The sequence below is a fragment of the Haliotis rufescens genome, unplaced genomic scaffold, assembly GCF_023055435.1.
Source record: "Haliotis rufescens isolate VD_foot unplaced genomic scaffold, xgHalRufe1.0.p SCAF_6, whole genome shotgun sequence".
Lineage (NCBI taxonomy): Eukaryota > Metazoa > Mollusca > Gastropoda > Lepetellida > Haliotidae > Haliotis > Haliotis rufescens.
The window spans coordinates 45,115,373-45,134,398 of NW_025964334.1; the positions used below are offsets into that span (position 1 = coordinate 45,115,373).

Genomic DNA, 19,026 nt, shown 5'->3' on the forward strand with positions numbered 1-19,026 from the left:
TTGAAATTTCAAGATACTGTTTAGTTGACATTTTGTCACCAGTACTGCGTGTTCACAACTTCACCAGTGTAAAGAACCAACAACACATGTACAATATAGAAATGTATTCCGGGTTCGCATTATCTTGAAATTTCAACTTATGTAACTTGAAATTTCAATTTATAATACCCTAAATTTCAACTTTCAACTTATAATAATTTGTTAACACGGGTATTGACCACTTCAAGGAAAATTATGAAAGAAACACATGTAAAACAACAAGGCAGGAGACTGTTCCCGTTCATAGAGACCTGGACCCTTCTTATGTAATTGTTAATTGGAGAACGTTTAATATTCTAAACGTTGAAATTACTCAGGGTTGAGAATAGATCTTCAGATCTTGTCGTAAGAGGCGACTAACGGGATCGGGTTGTCAGGCTCGCTGATGCTCCGTATCCCATATTACGTAGATTGATTCTCGTGATGTCAATCACTGTATTGTCTGGTCCAGACTCGATTATTTACAAACAGCCGTCATATAGCTGGGATACAAACAAACAAACAAACAAACACACATAGAATGTACATCCATGTGTGTGTGGAAGTCGGGAAAGAACGAACAAACAGCAAAATATTTGGTTCTTGATCGGAGCTGACAGGCCCTTTAACGTGGACAGATAATGTTTAGGTGCACGTTCAACATGCCTTCGTCCTATAGTAGTGTCTTTGCCCCGGGAAATGCACTGTATAGGCCGAATCGCACTTGCAAATTTAAAATGGCCCGGGATACATGTTACACTTGAATCACGCAGGGGTGACTCACACAGTTGGAGTCTATAGTCTTATTGCATGGGGTAATCAGTGGGTGGATTGGCGTAACGTCCCATCGACAATATTTCAGCCAAAACAATTTATAGATTTAAATTTTTTATCAATGCCTTAATGTTTATATACGGAAGCAAATTCCTGTGCACATAACAAAACACATACAAATATTAGTGCAATGGATTTTTCAGAATTATGTATGATTGTTACTAGGCTAGACACTGACATGTGTTCTGACAATTGACCCCATGCCTGGCGTGACGTCTACAGAGGACATGTAGTATTTCCCAAGATAGTCAGTGATGTACAAGAGCTTTTTCCCGCTAGTATACTGATAACATTCATCAGATATCAATTAGACACTTCAGCATATCAATGAAGATGCAAATAAATACTATTTGAAACACTGGCTACAGCCACCTGCCATCACAGCCAGGCCACCCTTCTGAACACCATAGAAATGTAATTATCGGAACAATGCCGTTTTCAGGGAGGAGGAGGGGGGGAGGGGTGTGTGTGTGTGTGTGTGTGTGTGTGTGTGTGTGTATGTGTGTGTGTCTTAACAAATACTGAACCGCAAAAGAAACGTCACCATGGATAGATATATGAGAAACCTTACTTGTCCAAACACTGTAAACATACTTTAAGAGGTATTAAAAAGATGAAACTTTGCAAAACTAGTCTCTGAGAAAATGGCATCACAAGTCAGTATCTCATGTGTCCGCCATTTGCATTGGTGACTGCCGTGCAACGTCGATACATGGAACGAATGAGGCGGTTGATGAAGGCCATAGGCACTTGAGCCCGCACTCTGAGGAACGCCTGACGCAGTTCAGCTGCAGTTGTCGGCCTTGGTCGAACGTCATTCACCCGTCTTTGAATCTCGTCCCACAAGTGCTCAGTGGGATTTAAATCGGGACTGAGGGCAGGCCACTGCATGGTTCTGATGCCATTCTGCTGGAGGAAGTCTCTTGTTGCTCTCGCAGTGTGGGCACGGGCGTTATCATGCTAAAACTCGTGGTTGCGGCGACGTGCCAAATGAGGTACGGCGTGTGGTCTCAAGACTTGATCAATGTACCGAGCTGCTGTGACACCATTGCCTCTCCCTGGACCGATGTTCTGGAAGACCACAGGGCCGACCCTCTGTGCAAGACCAATTCCACAATGCACCATGATGCTCGGACCACCCCACGAGTCTCTCTCAACAACACAAGCATCCGAATAACGTTCCCCAGGGCGTCGCCAGACTCTCTCTCTCTCTCTCTCTCTCTCTCTCTGCTATCTGCTGTTGAGATACAGTAACGGCTCTTCTAAACTGCTGGTGGCACCAATGCTGGTGTGTTTGCTGGTGTGATGTGTTTCTATACGATAAAAAGTATATACGTAAAACAACATTAATGAATTGTTAAACTTGACCTCAGGGAGCGGAGGCTGATGTGGGTTTTAATCAGAAAAGAGAGCTGAGATTTTTCCAGTCACATTTCAAATTATACATATGGATGGAATGTTGAAATTTTCTCACTATCTACTTGAACATATATTAACGGTACAGACGTAGGTGCTTTTATAACAATCCACGGATTTCTGCGTAAAAAAGAATTTGATTGATTTATGGCCCTATTTAGGAGTGTTATTGGATCCCCCGCCCCCAGGCCAAGTTATCAAAACAAAAGCAAATAACACCGCTCATTAGCTCTGAGTAGAGTACTTCCTAAAAAACAATAGTGTTTTCCTAAAAACAACACTTAGATTATATCAATGTTTATTTTGTTTGCGGAGTAGATGCCATCAAAGTGGAAGTCCTCACCCAAGAAATAGTAATACTACCGGATGTCCATTATGTAATTTCTAGTTTTTGGATGACATATTGTTCTCAGTAACCGTAATGTGGAAATATATAGTTGATTGGTTTTATATTCAAGTTGGTATTTCCGCTATGCAAAGTGTGCAGTGAGGCCGTTTTGTCAACAGTCATTTCCGTGACATACATGTAAATGCAAAGTTTAATTAATTAAGTCAACTCTCATTTTTTGTATTTATAATTAACTCTAACGTTAATTTCAAGATTTACAGTACATACTATTCAAAAGAAATTTAAGAACACCCATTCTTTCATATGACTATGGTTAGTCATTAGAGAAAGCGATAGAGTGAGAAAGCGAGAAAGCGATAGAGCGATAGAGCGAGAAAGCGATATAGCGAGAAAGCGATAGAGCGAGAAAGCGAGAAAGCGATAGAGCGAGATAGCGATATTTCCCATAATCCCGCACATTAAAACAGTTATTGCTGATGTTCAGTGACCCATTCCTCACCGCTAATTTGCCTCTTATAATTAGATTTCCCTAACATCTTGTAGTAGATAAATATGTTACAAATATACTCAACAACAAAAGTTCCTGTGACACCAATATTTTAGTGTATTTTTCAAACAAGTAAAGTTTGGTTTTCAATATTGTAGTACATTCAGGAATCAAGTCACAAAAACGCAACTGCTACAGAAAAGCATGCATTCCATGCAAAAGTTCACTTTTATGCAAGCCCCATGCATTTCTCTGCCCATGAATGGATATAAAAGCATGTGCGTTAACGGAATTCCATATGCATTGTTTAGCATCGTGCTGACAACAACCAGTCAGAAAAACAACAAAATTACGAAATTATTCAATATTACGAAATGCCACGACTGTCCGGAAATGAGCGTCTGCGAGCCATCGGTATGCTTGAAACATCGAGTCAACGTGATGTTGCAAGACAATTTAACGTCAACAGAAACAACATTTTGGTGTTTAAGGCAGCGTTTGCAACAGACGAATGCAGTCAGAGACCATTCTCGGAGTGGCAGGCCACGCGTATACCAATAATCGACAAGACAACTGGATTCGAACAACACACCAACGAAATCGATTCCAGCCAGCAACAGTGACTGCAAGAAGCATCCCTGGCCTTCGACGAATATCTTCACAAACCGTACGTCGTCGCCTCAGATGTCCAGGGATTGTCGGCAGGAGACCCGCCAGAAGACGTCCCATTTTGACAGGAAACCACGGCCAAGCACGTTTTCAGTGGTGCAGACAGCGTCTACGCTGGACGGCCATGCAGTGGGGACAATTTCTACTCACTGACGTGTCTCGTTTTCATCTCAGCCACAGCGATGGACGGATTCGAGTGTACCGACGTCGAGGTGAACGTTACGTCAATCATTGTGTCGTGGAAGAAGATCGGTTCGCGGACGGCAGCGTTATGGTATGGGGTGGGATTACAGCAAGACAGAGGACCTGTTTGATAGTGGTAGAGGGAAATCTCAATGGACAGCGCTACCGCGTCGAGATCCTCGGCCCTGTTGTTCAACCGTTTTTGCGACGTCATGGCCCAGGCATTACCTTTCAACATGACAACGCCCGGCCTCATATTGCTCGACTGGTTCAGGAGTCCCTTCAACAAAACAACGTGCATGTCCACCACTGGCCGGCTCGCTCCCCTGATCTCTCACCAATCGAGCACATGTGGGATGAGATGGATCGGCGCCTTCGACGTCAACCACTTGTTCCACAGACACTCCAGGAACTTCGAAACATGCTCCAGCAGATAACGACAGATATCCCACAGGACTTTGCGCGACGCCGAGTCCATTCCATGAGACGAAGATGTGTTGCTTGCATCGCAACCAGAGGTGGACACACACGCTATAGATTTGTAAATTGACATGTTTTTTTGGTCAGTATGGCAAATTAAACCATTTGAACAGGAGTCTTTTATCTGTTGCAAACCGAAATTGTTTCAGATTTGGTAAAAAACATAACTTTGCATTAAATCTCATTCAATGTCACAGGAACCTTTGTTGTTCAGTATACAAACAGAACTTCTTCTCGTTTAGCTTGTATATACACACGTGTCTATTTTTACTTGTAGTGTACCAAACAAGCAAAATTCACAGACTACAACAGAATAGTCACTGTTCATATTTTCATTCTGTTCATAACACACACACACACACACACACACACACACACACACACACACACACACACACACACACACACACAACCCCCCCCCCCCCCCCCCCCCCCCCCCCCGGTCCCCGCCCCTTCCCCATATAATCATATTCCTCCATCAATCTTAAAACTTTTAAGGATAAATTGAACTGGAAGAAATAATTGTTTGCAACGTCCAAAGAAATTGTTTTATTGTTTTGTCGGTCGTTAGATTTGCAGTTGAAGCCGAATATGTGCTCGTACGATTTCGGGATAACATTTATATTGATTAAGATGCATGTACATTATGCAGACAAAAGTTATACATGTACACAGTTATGTTTCCCTAACAAAACACAGATAGATAAGATACGTGTCTTTGCCTTAGTAGTAAATATTATTTAAAAAGAACTCGTATCTGATAATTACCTTCGATCAAACTGTCTTCAGGAAATAAATTTAACGCTAAGGTGCTTGTAAAATAAAGTTTAACTTTCCTGCCAGGGGAGACTAGATATCCAATTATAGTATAGGCTCAGGCAGGAATATACATATTTATGTAGCAATTTTCTATCCATTTAAACTGTATGGTTAACAATTATGCGTTCTGATGTGAGTTATGTAGTTATCTACTACATTTTACACAAACAATGAGTCAGACACACACACAAACACACACATACATAATTTTGACAAAACTAAACTTAAGATATACATAATATATTCCAATAATAGCTGATTTGACATATGTTATAGATAACCATTGTAATGCATTTCATATTGTTATCAACGTTAACTGTGTGGCCACACTAATTATTTTGTCTCTCCATATGTGTAGTTTACACAAGTACACATATCAACTGTTGTAACGCCACAGCGATGGGGGCAGTCGGGTAGCCTAGTGGTTAAAGGGTTCGCTCGTCAAGCCGAAGACCCAGTTCGAATCCCCACATTGGTACAATGTGTGAAGCCCATTTCTGGTGTTCCCCGCCGTGATATTAATGGATTATTGTTAAAAGCGACGTGAAACCATTCTCACTCACTTACAGCGGTTTTTATCAAATTACTATATGCAAGTACATATACTTGTAGATTTGCACAAGACAAGAAACATAATTCAAATTAAACATACATCAAATGTCAAAAAGAATATTTGCGGACAATAGTATGACACACTGTAATATGATAAACTGCCGAAAACAAGTTATAGAACACCCACAATTATATGATTGTATTTTTGAAAAAACAATCAGCCATGACTAATTAACCATAGTCTTCTTAACTTCTTTTGAAAAGTATGTATTCAGATTTTAACCTGATTTATTTAGAGCGTATTGCCAGGATCTGCCACACGTTTTCGGCGTGATAGTCACATACAACTGAAAAGGGCCGAAAATCAATCAATAATTATTACATTTTACGCAAAACTCACAATTGTGGATTGTTTTAAACGCACCTACGTCTGTAATTAAATTATGTTTTAAGTAAATAGTGAGAAAAGTTCAACATTCCCTCCCAATTGCAGCAGATATCACATGCGGCCCCTATAGTTGTCAAGAGGGGATATTGCATAACCGCGAGAAAAGCGAGAATGCGATCGAGCGGGAAAGCGAGAATGCGATCGAGCGAGAAAGCGAGAAAGCGATGTCCCCTCTCGGCCACCATAAAACCCGGCCCCCACCCTCGCTCCTGAAAGTCCCACAGATTCCATGAATACTCCCCAGGGCAAACAGATCCTTATCTCTAGTACGTGAAACAGTCACACACCTAACTGGGTCAGCGTTCTCTAACCTACATGTGTACCACTCTGGGCCAAAAAACATTGTGTAATGGAGTCAGAGGCTAAAATAGCACGAAAACTCTATTACGCTATAAATCTAGTCATGACACTTTTTCACTTGCTAAGCTATAATGCTGCAGTACAAAATTGATTCGTAAATATACATGTGTACCAAAGAATTCGCATGGGTATTTATTCAGTATCCGTCTCTAGCAAAACTACATACACACGGACTGCACAGCGAGAGTTTTGCCCTGTTATCACATGACGTTAAGCACAGGCACCTATCGCACATATATCTATTGTTGTTTTACATATGAAGGTACTGATATACAGAGTAATGTGTTGGGAACTGTTAAAACGAAGGAGGGTGTGGTCATGTGTCGACGTTATGGTTTCAGAACGTTAACTCAAATTAAACAGCAAATTATTCCTGCTACACTGAAAGACAAAGACGTTGTGGGGTTCCATTGACAGGAAGACCTGCAGCAAGACATTTAATCTGATAATTGATACATATTTGGCATATGGGTGGACTGGTGCAGGGCAGACTCAATGAGGGTAACGAGGCAGTGATAAAATAGTTGGTAAGAAATCCGAGGTAAATACATCGTCATGAAATATAAAAAGCCACTCAAACTATGTAACACAGCCCTCCATGTGTAGGACGGTTGAAGGAGAAACACTCACAGTTGAACTCAAGTTGAACATTTTGTGTTTCAGGATTTTGTATAAACAAAAACACATTGACATATAAATGTTAGTTTGTGACTGAATGCTGTCAACGCTGTGCGCGCGCACCTTTCACAATACAAGTGCTTCTGTCATATCTGATTGTCGCCGTGCGCCCGCACCTTCACATTACAAGTGTTTTTTGTCATATCTGACTGTCGCCGTACGCCCGTACCTTTCACAATACAAGTGTTTTTGTCATTTCTGACTATCGCCGCCTGTACCTTTCACAATACAAGTATTTCTGTCATATCTGCCTGTCGTCGTACGCCTGTACCTTTCACAATACAAGTATTTCTGTCATATCTGACTATCGCCGGCCGCCCGTAACTTTCACAATATAAGTATTTCTGTCATATCTGACTGTCGCCGTACGCCCGTACCTTTCACAATATAAGTGTTTTTGTCATATCTGACTTTCGCTGTGCGCTAGCACTTTCACAATACAAGTGTTTTTTTTACATATCTGACTGTCGTCGTACGCTAGCACTTTTGCAATACCAGTGTTTATGTCATATCTGACTGTTGTCGTGCGTGCGCACCTTTCCCAATACAAGTGTTTCAGTCATGTCACGGCTGGCAGTGTTTATATGGATATTGTCATTCCAAAATGGAGATACACTCTAGTAGATAAAATCAACTGATAAGACCATAAAGATCCTGCAAATTTGTAAACTTTATCTCATGTTTGTTTGTTGTTTAACGCCGCACTCAGCTATACAGCTATATGACGGCGGTCTGTAAAACATAGTGTCAGGAGGAGACAATCCAGTGATTGACATCATGAGCATCGATCTACTCATATGGGATACAACATGCATCAACGAAGTCACCGACCTGACCACCCGACCTCGTTAGTCGCCTCTTACGACTAACAGCGGCTGCTGAAGACCAAACCTAACCCGCAGCTTCCCGGGACAATTTTATCTCAACCATGAATATAGTTTTCTACCTATGTGTAACAAAAACTTTTTATGAATAAGAGAAATATAAGCAAGATCAATCACACACAAATATGCCGTCCTTTGATTCTATATTTGTGTCTGATGGTGAAACGCAATACCAACTTGCCCTTTCCATCTCGGGGTCAGTGGAGGTATGGTCGTTACGCCGGTAGCCAGTATATAACGTCATGTCCTAGGTTTCAACTGTGAGCATCTTGGTGGGGAAAGGTAACCCATGGGTCGAGTCACCTGTGTAATGATGCGCAACACCTGACATGTCCAGTCCGTAAGCCTCGTTATCCATACGTGTAGGTCTTGACCCGTAGTAATGTCAACACAATAGATGGTACGTTCTGAAATGTGAGTCGTGCTCTCTAGCCTCCTCGCGACAAGAGTTACTGGAGTATGAGATACGATGTTGAATTGGGTCATGTCCTATACGGTTGATTGAACATTTGACACACGACTGTGGTGTCCTCTAACCTAGGACAGTGGGTTGTTACGTACAACCCATGACAGAACCCATCTTAAGATGTTTCCTTACAATCTATCTTGGACAACTCTTATATATTTAAGACTTACCTAAATCTGAGGATTGTTTCTCGTCTGTGTACTTGTAAGTTGTGCAGATATCTTGAGAACATCTCAAACAGCGACTGCATCTTTTTTTTAGTTTGCCTACAGGGCCCACAGAGCAGGTATCGCGGCCGTGAAATTAAAGGTTATATCAGGAACATGGTGTCAGACATCATCATACCTCAAGCTAGCAAATGTACACATTGAAGTAGGATCATCTAGGAGTAAACACGACCTTGGGATTCTCTTTGATATCTTACAATATTTGCAAGCAAATGTCAAAAAACATATTTCTAACGCTGTAATAAGAATATTCTTAGTGTTATAAACAAGGTCGAGTACATGTACAGATTGTAATGTAATGTTTCATAAAATGTGATGTAATAAAAGTGGTCTTGAGATACGCGTCGTGTATTTCTTTCCAGTGTTCTGTCCTAAGGTATTGTTATATCATGACTCAAAGGATGGCAACAAAAATGTCAACTTTCAGATTCACCTGTTCAATGTCTTTTTCCTTTTTTCACATAGAGGGTGTTAACAAAGCAGGTCATGAGCAGACGTTGAACCGCGGTCCATGCCATGTACTAAGGATGCCTTCGGGCGGTGGGACGGCCGACGAGACAGCTTTACGCTGCTTTTAGTATGTACCACGATTAACTAGAAAACGGCTTGGCAGGCTATGACCACCTCGTCACAGACACATAAACACCTGGTGCCATCACTGATTTTCAGTGGCTATTGATATAATGTTCTCAGCTAGTTTGTCCTTTAGGCCAAATGGAATCGGCGGATAATCTAGACGGGATTTTCTCTGGCATTGACAATTTATATTTTGTCACTCTACGACACAACCATGTTATCTGCCGAGACAGTTTGAGTCTTTCGATTAGCATATCTTTGATTTAAAAATATTCAGGGGACTGGCTACATTTAAATTAAATTACCACATCACAACAGAGCGATGCCATTGTTTCTGCACATAGGCTGTATGTGATGTCACTCCTCGCCACACACAAACTTGGAAGTGAGAAAAACATAGCCACATCGTCATATATATCCCATATTCCTGCAACGTGAAATGATGTCACTTCTGCAGAGTGGGTTATCATCATTCAAAAGGATATATATGAGATAAGGCATGTTATAAATAAAAATGTCCTATTATATTGCCAACCACCATGTTTATGTGTGTCACTAAGTGAATGAGAATAGTGAATATATACGATCACATGAGTAGTTGTGTTCACGCACAAACACGAAATATAGCAGCGCATGCGTGTGGTCATCATTGGCCAGTTGATCTCATGTCCTGGTCAAGGGCTTCCATCAATTGACATGAGTTGGAGTGTATACAACAATGCAATGGTGGATTACATCAGAAGGTTTATCTGCATATCGGTCTGACACCCAATAAAACCTGTTGTAACATTGTTTTAAAACGCTGTAGATCTTTTTTCACGTCCAGCGTACACACGACGTCGGATCTGATGAATGGCATAAGACCCGATACTAATTAGCGGATTATTTACACAAATCAATACACAACAAGTCCCCGCAACGGCATTTTTCCTCCAAATATTTTTTTTCTGCGTCGTAAACCTCCATACTATCAGTGAAGTACGCAGTGAGGTACCCAGATATACAACATGAAGTCATACAGTCGGTGTGGTACCCAGATACACAACATGAAGTCATACAGTCCGTGTGGTACTGATATACACAACATGAAGTCATACAGTCGGTGTGGTACCCAGATACACAACATGAATTCATACAGTCAGTGTGGTACTCAGATACATAAAATGAATTCATACAGTCAGTGTGGTACTCAGATACACAACACGAATTCATACAGTCAGTGTGGTACTGACATACATGACATGAATTCATACAGTCAGTGTGGTACTCAGATACATGACATGAATTCATACAGTCGGTGTGGTACTCAGATACATGACATGAAGTCATACAGTCGGTGTGGTACTGAGATACATGACATGAATTCATACAGTCAGTGTGGTACTCAGATACATGACATGAATTCATACAGTCGGTGTGGTACTCAGATACACAACACGAATTCATACAGTCAGTGTGGTACTGATATACATGGCATGAATTCATACAGTCAGTGTGGTACTCAGATACATGACATGAATTCATACAGTCAATGAGGTACTCAGATACATGACATGAATTCATACAGTCAGTGTGGTACTGAGATACATGACATGAATTCATACAGTCAATGTGGTACTGAGATACATGACATGAATCCATACAGTCAATGTGGTACTCAGATACATGACATGAAGTCATACAGTCAATGAGGTACTGAGATACATGACATGAATTCATACAGTCAGTGTGGTACTCAGATACATGACATGAAGTCATACAGTCAGTGTGGTACTCAGATACAAGACATGAAGTCATACAGTCGGTATGGTACTCAGATACATGACATGAAGTCATACAGTCAATGAGGTACTGAGATACATGACATGAATTCATACAGTCGGTGTGGTACTGATATACATGACATGAAGTCATACAGTCAGTGTGGTACTCAGATACACAACACGAATTCATACAGTCAGTGTGGTACTCAGATACATGACATGAATTCATACAGTCAGTGTGGTACTGAGATACATGACATGAATTCATAGTCAGTGTGGTACTCAGATACATGACATGAATTCATACAGTCAGTGTGGTACTCAGATACATGACATGAATTCATACAGTCAGTGTGGTACTGATATACATGACATGAAGTCATACAGTCGGTGTGGTACTCAGATACACAACACGAATTCATAGTCAGTGTGGTACTGACATACATGACATGAATTAATACAGTCAGTGTGGTACTGAGATACATGACATGAATTCATACAGTCAGTGTGGTACTCAGATACATGACATGAAGTCACACAGTCAGTGTGGTACTGAGATACATGACATGAAGTCATACAGTCAATGTGGTACTCAGATACATGACATGAATTCATACAGTCGGTGTGGTACTGAGATACATGACATGAATTCATACAGTCGGTGTGGTACTCAGATACATGACATGAATTCATACAGTCGGTGTGGTACTGAGATACATGACATGAATTCATACAGTCAGTGTGGTTCCCCTAAATCCTCTGTTCCCTATATACATAGGATACTGGTGTACAATGTGTTCCCCACAATCCCCTGTTCCCTATGTACGTGGGATACCGGTGTACAATGTGTTACCCTAAATCCTCTGTTCCCTATGTACGTGGGATACTGGTCTACAATGTGTTCCCCATAATCCTCTCTTCCCCCTGTGCGTGGGATACTGGTGGACAATGTGTCCCACTACCCTCTGTTCCCTATGTACGCTGGATATGGGGTCCAGTTACATACAACCCACTGATCCCTATGTACGTGTGATACTGGTGTACAATGTATTACATACAACCCACTGTTCCCTATGTACGTGTGATACTGGTGAACAATGTATTACATACAACCCACTGTTCCCTATGTACGTTGGATACTGGTAACAATGTATTACATACAACCCATTGTTCCCTATGTACGTGGGATACTGTTGTAAAATGTATTACACACAACCCACTGTTCCCTATGCACATGGGATACTGGTAACAATGTATTACATACAACCCACTGTTCCCTATGTACGTGGGATACTGGTGTAAAATGTATTACATGCAACCCACTGTTCCCTATGCACGTGGGGTACTGGTGTACAATGTATTACATACAACCCACTGTTCCCTATGTACGTGGGATACTGGTGTAAAATGTATTACATGCAACCCACTGTTCCCTGTGTACGTGGGATACTGGTGTACAATGTATTACATACAACCCACTGTTCCCTGTGTACTCGGGATACTGGTGTAAAATGCATTACATACAAACCACTGTTCCCTGTGTACGTGGGATACTGTTGTAAAATGTATTACACACAACCCACTGTTCCCTATGCATATGGGGTGCTTGTGTACAATGTATTACATACAACTCACTGTTCCCTATGTACGTGGGGTACTGGTGTACAATGTATTACATACAACCCACTGTTCCCTGTGTACTCGGGATACTGGTGTACAATGCATTACATACTACCCACTGTTACCTATGTACGTGGGGTGCTTGTGTCCAATGTATTACATACAACCCACTGTTCCCTTTGTACGTGGGATATGGGGTCCAGTGTTTTACATACAACCCACTGTTCCCTATACACGTGGGGTACTGGTGTACAATGTATTACATACAACTCACTGTTCCCTATGTACGTGGGATATGGGGTCCAGTGTCTTACATACAACTCACTGTACCCTATGTACGTGGGATATGGGGTCCAGTGTCTTACATACAAACTACTGTACCCTATGTACGTGGGATATGGGGTCCAGTGTCTTACATACAAACTACTGTACCCTATGTACGTTGGATTTGGGGTCCAGTGTCTTACATACAAACTACTGTACCCTATGTACGTAGGATTTGGGGTCCAGTGTCTTACATACAAACTACTGTACCCTATGTAGGTAGGATATGGGGTCCAGGGTCTTACATACAAACTACTGTACCCTATGTACGTGGGATATGGGGTCCAGTGTCTTACATACAAACTACTGTACCCTATGTACGTGGGATATGGGGTCCAGTGTCTTACATACAAACTACTGTACCCTATGTACGTGGGATATGGGGTCCAGTGTCGTACATACAAACTACTGTACCCTATGTACGTGGGATATGGGGTCCAGTGTCTTACATACAAACTACTGTACCCTATGTACGTGGGATATGGGGTCCAGTGTCTTACATACAAACTACTGTACCCTATGTACGTGGGATATGGGGTCCAGTGTCTTACATACAAACTACTGTACCCTATGTACGTGGGATATGGGGTCCAGTGTCTTACATACAATCCACTGTACTCTATGTACGTGGGATTTGGGGTGCAATGTGTTCCCCTGTGTATTAGAAAGAGGCAAGAAATACCCAACTGTACCACAAGTTTTTACCTGTTGAAAAAACTTGTTTCTTGTGTGTTTCTCTTTGTTTTTAAGCAGTAGAGCGTCTGCACTTGTACACAAAATTCCAGATTAACATTTAGTTTTTAGTTTTTACCAAACCAGTAAACGCGCTATCGTGTCACTGGATTGTCTGGTCAAGACGCGATTGCCGTCGTATGGCAGGAGTACTGATGTACGACGGTAGACTTTTATACAAGTTGTGTGAGTAACGGGTGCTACTAGTAGAGAAGGGCATGCTCACTCTTTTCGCGAACACGCGGTGTCAACACCGTTTTTCAGTGATCCATTCATATAATTTTCACCATTTTAAGCCTAATCTATTTCGGCAGATAATTGAGTCTGCTTATTCTCTGAGGGTTTACCTTGTGGTTACAATCCCGCGAAGGCCGCACCAGCACTCCCTCTGACCCATGCTCTCCTGGATTTGCCTATCACAGTAAAGAACATTGCAGTCGTGGCATCATGATCAAGATAGATGTGATAACTCGCTACATCACAGAACGAATAAATACCTGGTGTGTTCATAACGTAGGTTGGCACGGTGACAGCATAGATGGTGGAGGTCGAGATACAGAGAAGATGTCCGTCCTTTCATCTGTCTTGACATCTTGTTGGATGGGTAAAATAACTTATCAAGAGTGGTCTGTGTGTTGCATATTGTTAATAAAAAGTCAAAACACAATGCTATTTTTTATGAACTTCAAATAAATCATTTTTTATTGCCAGAAGAATGGAAAAACATCTTTTTGAAATCGAAAATAGGTCATATTACATAATTTATGACTGTGTTGTGCTGTGGATTAATGCTTGTAAATAATTCCCTCCTGCCAGTGGTCTAGCTACACAAAGAGGGGCATTGCTGGAGTGCAAATATCACCACAGAACACGACACTTGCAAAATACACTAACAACTGATTATGGAACGCAGGTCCCCTTCAACGTCCTTCCAAGGACCCTCTGGAATGGGATAGTGGTCTTTAATATCGTTGTATAGTAATATTGCCAACTCAATTTAGTTGTATTTCTAATTCACCTATTTGATAATGTTCCCAAATGAATGGGTAATATTAACAACGAATTGGTAATATTATACAGGTACAACTTGTTAACAACCTAGCCTTCTTGATCACAAAGGTACACCCACCTTGATAACACCGTAGCCTCCTGGAGTGTACAGGCATGTTAGCAACCTTGTCTTCTTGATTATACACGTATATCTTGTTTACAACCTAGCTTCCTTGATTATACAAGTACACCTTGTTAACAACCTAGCTTCCTTGATTATACAAGTACACCTTGTTAACAACCTAGCCTCCTTGATTATACAGGTACACCTTGTTAACAACCTAGCTTCCTTGATTATACAGGTACACCTTGTTAACAACCTAGCCTCCTTGATTATACAGGTACACCTTGTTAACAACCTAGCCTCCTTGATTATACAAGTACACCTTGTTAACAACCTAGCCTCCTTGATTATACAAGTACACCTTGTTAACAACCTAGCCTCCTTGATTATACAGGTACACCTTGTTAACAACCTAGCCTCCTTGATTATACAGGTACACCTTGTTAACAACATAGCCTCCTTGATTATACAGGTACACCTTGTTAACAACCTAGCCTCCTTGATTATACAAGTACACCTTGTTAACAACCTAGCCTCCTTGATTATACAGGTACACCTTGTTAACAAACTAGCCTTCTTGATTATACAGGTACACCTTGTTAACAACCTAGCCTCCTTGATTATACAGGTACACCTTGTTAACAACCTAGCCTCCTTGATTATACAGGTACACCTTGTTAACAACCTAGCCTTCTTCATTATGCAGGTACACCTTGTTAGCAACCTAGCCTTCTTTATTATGCAGGTTCACCTTGTTAACAACCTTGCCTTCTTGATTGTACAGGTACACCTTGTAAACAAACTAGCCTTCTTGATTATGCAGGTACACCTTGTTAATATCGTAGCCTTCTTGATTATACAGGTACACCTTGTTAACAACCTTGCCTTCTTGATTATACAGGTACACCTTGTAAACATGGCAGCCTTCTTGATTATACAAGTACATCTTGTTAACAACATTGCCTTCTTGATTATACAAGTACACCTTGTTAACATCGTAGCCTTCTTGATTATACAGGTACACCTTGTTAACAACCTAGCCTTCTTGATTATGCAGGTACACCTTCTTAACAACCTTGCCTTCTTGATTATACAGGTACACCTTGTTAACAAACTAGCCTTCTTGATTATGCAGGTACACCTTGTTAACAACTCAGCCTCCTTGATTTTACAGGCACCCATGTTAACAACCAAGCCTCCTTGATTATACAGGCACCTCATGTTAACAACCTAGCTTCCTTGATTATACAGGCACCCCATGTTAACAACCTAGCTTCCTTGATTATACAGGCACCCCATGTTAACAACTAAGCCTCCTTGATTATACAGGCACACCTTGTTAACAACCTAGCCTCCTTGATTATACAGGCACACCATGTTAACAACCTAGCCTCCTTGATTATACAGGCATCCCATGTTAACAATCTAGCTTCCTTGATTATACAGGCACCCCATGTTAACAACCTAGCCTCCTTGATTATACAGGCATCCCATGTTAACAATCTAGCCTCCTTGATTATACAGGCACCCCATGTTAACAACCTAGCTTCCTTGATTATACAGGCACCCCATGTTAACAACCTAGCCTTCTTGATTATACAGGCACACCATGTTAACAACGTAGCCTCCTTGATTATACAGGCATCCCATGTTAACAATCTAGCCTTCTTGATTATATCGTTTGAAGGGTCAACTTTCTGGCCTTCTTGACTATACGAGCGTGTGAATGAATTTTGTTTGACGCCACAGGCGGCAATATTCTGAACAGATCACCGAAAGCATGAGTAACGATCCACGCCATAAAACACAATCAAACAAGTCACAGGGTCTGACTGCACAGCCACAGATGTGACGACACATATGAAGAGCTTAGAGCCATAAGGGCCAATGTCATGTGGAGTTTGTTTTGAGGAAAGTGATGAAAACACATAATATAATGCATGTTATTGAACTTTCTTTTTTTATGATAAATTCCTAAACATTAAAGCATTCCGACAGCAGAGATAGAAATGTTGTTATAAAAAAATAATTAAAAAGGAAATAAACCTACGTTTTAACTTGTGTAAGGGTGGAAAGGGACAGTGTCTATATTTTGCCCCTTTTTGACCCTCAGGTATTTGCATGGGATTTAACATGTGAGATTGATAACTACTACTGAAAGTACAAACACATACTATTGAAGTACTTTTGATTGATTTAAACTAAACTAACATTGTTGTAATAGTTCAAATATAATAATAAGGTGTCCAAACTTTCAAAATCTCTCTCAGACAACCAGTTTCAACCACACACGAAAATGCGAACCAAAAGGGCCAAAATCTAGCAAAGTGACTTTGGCCCTTTTGGAACATGACTTTGGCCCTTTTATAGAATTTTAAGTGGCTTTATTTAAAAAACGCATCAATGAAAAAATACTCTATTTTTTCTACAGGTAGACAAGAACTCATAGATGTTATTTATTCAATAATAAGCGAAAAGGGCCAAAGTGCCTTTTGGCCCCTTTTAGCTCTAAGCTCTTCATATGTAATGTTAACACCCCATCCTTTCTGATTCTACAGATGCAATATTAACACCCCAGCCATCCTGATTATACATGTACGTCATGTTAACACTTCATCTTTCCTGATATAACAGATCCGATATATCACGTTAATACCCCATGCTTCCTCATTATTCAACTATATCATGTTAACACCCAATGCTTCCTCATTATTCAACTATATCATGTTAACATCCCATGCTTCCTCATTATGCAACTATATCATGTTAACACCAAATGCTTCCCCATTATGCAACTATATCATGTTAACATCCCATGCTTCCTCATTATTCAACTATATCATGTTAACACCCCATGCTTCCTCATTATTCAACTATATCATGTTAACATCCCATGCTTCCTCATTATGCAACTATATCATGTTAACACCCCATGCTTCCTCATTATTCAACTATATCATGTTAACACCCCATGCTTTCCCATTATTCAACTATATCATGTTAACATCCCATGCTTCCTCATTATGCAACTATATCATGTTAACACCCAATGCTTCCTCATTATGCAACTTTTTCATGTTAACACCAAATGCTTCCTCATAATGCAACTATATCATTTTAACACCCAATGCTTCCTCATAATGCAACTATATCATGTTAACACCCCATGCTGTCTCGTTATTCAACTGACCGCCTCCGTGGTCTAGTGGCAGAGCGTCCGCCCGGAAAGCGGAAGGTCAGGGGTTCGATCCCCGACCGTGTCATACCAAAAGACGTTAAAAGATGGTACTTGTTGTTACCCTGTCTGGCGCTCGGCATCAAGGGGCTAAAACAAGGACTGGTCGGCTCGGAATCAGTATACTGTGTCTGAGTGGGGTATTCATGTTAAACTGCAGCATGGTATCTCAGTGAGCTAGCACTATAAATCGGCATCAGTCAGGACTAGTACAAGCAGCCACACAGACACACGTGCATGCACGTCGCTATATAAGTGCAGTAATCTTGGACGCGATTTCACCTCACCTCACCTCATTATGCAACTATATCATGTTAACACCCAATGCTTCCTCATTATGCAACTTTTTCATGTTAACACCCAATGCTTCCTCATAATGCAACTATATCATGTTAACACCCCATGCTTCCTCATTATTCAACTATATCATGTTAACACCCAATGCTTCCTCAAAATGCAACTATATCATGAGTAGTATAGGTAATGATGGTTCTGGCTCACTTCCACTGGAGCTGGATTCATATACCTATACCATCACTACAGATGGAATTTTTTATGCCAAAATGACTATGCAATTCAATGATAGTCATAAGATTCAGCTAAATTGGCTCCAGCTCACCACCACCTGGAGCCAATGATATAAATTTTTATAGGTAATGATGGTTCTGGCTCACTTCCACTGGAGCAGGATTCGTATACCTATACTGCTACTACAGGGGGGATTTTTAATGCCAAAATGATTATGCGATTTAACGATAGTCATGAGATTAAGTTAAATTGACTCTAGCTCAC

General features: G+C 40.9%; 1 long non-coding RNA gene across 1 annotated transcript; it reads right to left on the reverse strand.

Moving 5' to 3' along the window:
- Nucleotides 1–2,042: 2,042 nt before the first annotated feature.
- On the reverse strand, nt 2,043–14,475 carry LOC125374799. The gene is made up of 3 exons (XR_007218776.1): nt 14,383–14,475; nt 14,233–14,298; nt 2,043–2,165 (listed from the first exon to the last, which is right to left on the reverse strand). It is a non-coding gene; the product is annotated as an uncharacterized LOC125374799 (long non-coding RNA).
- Nucleotides 14,476–19,026: the final 4,551 nt, after the last annotated feature.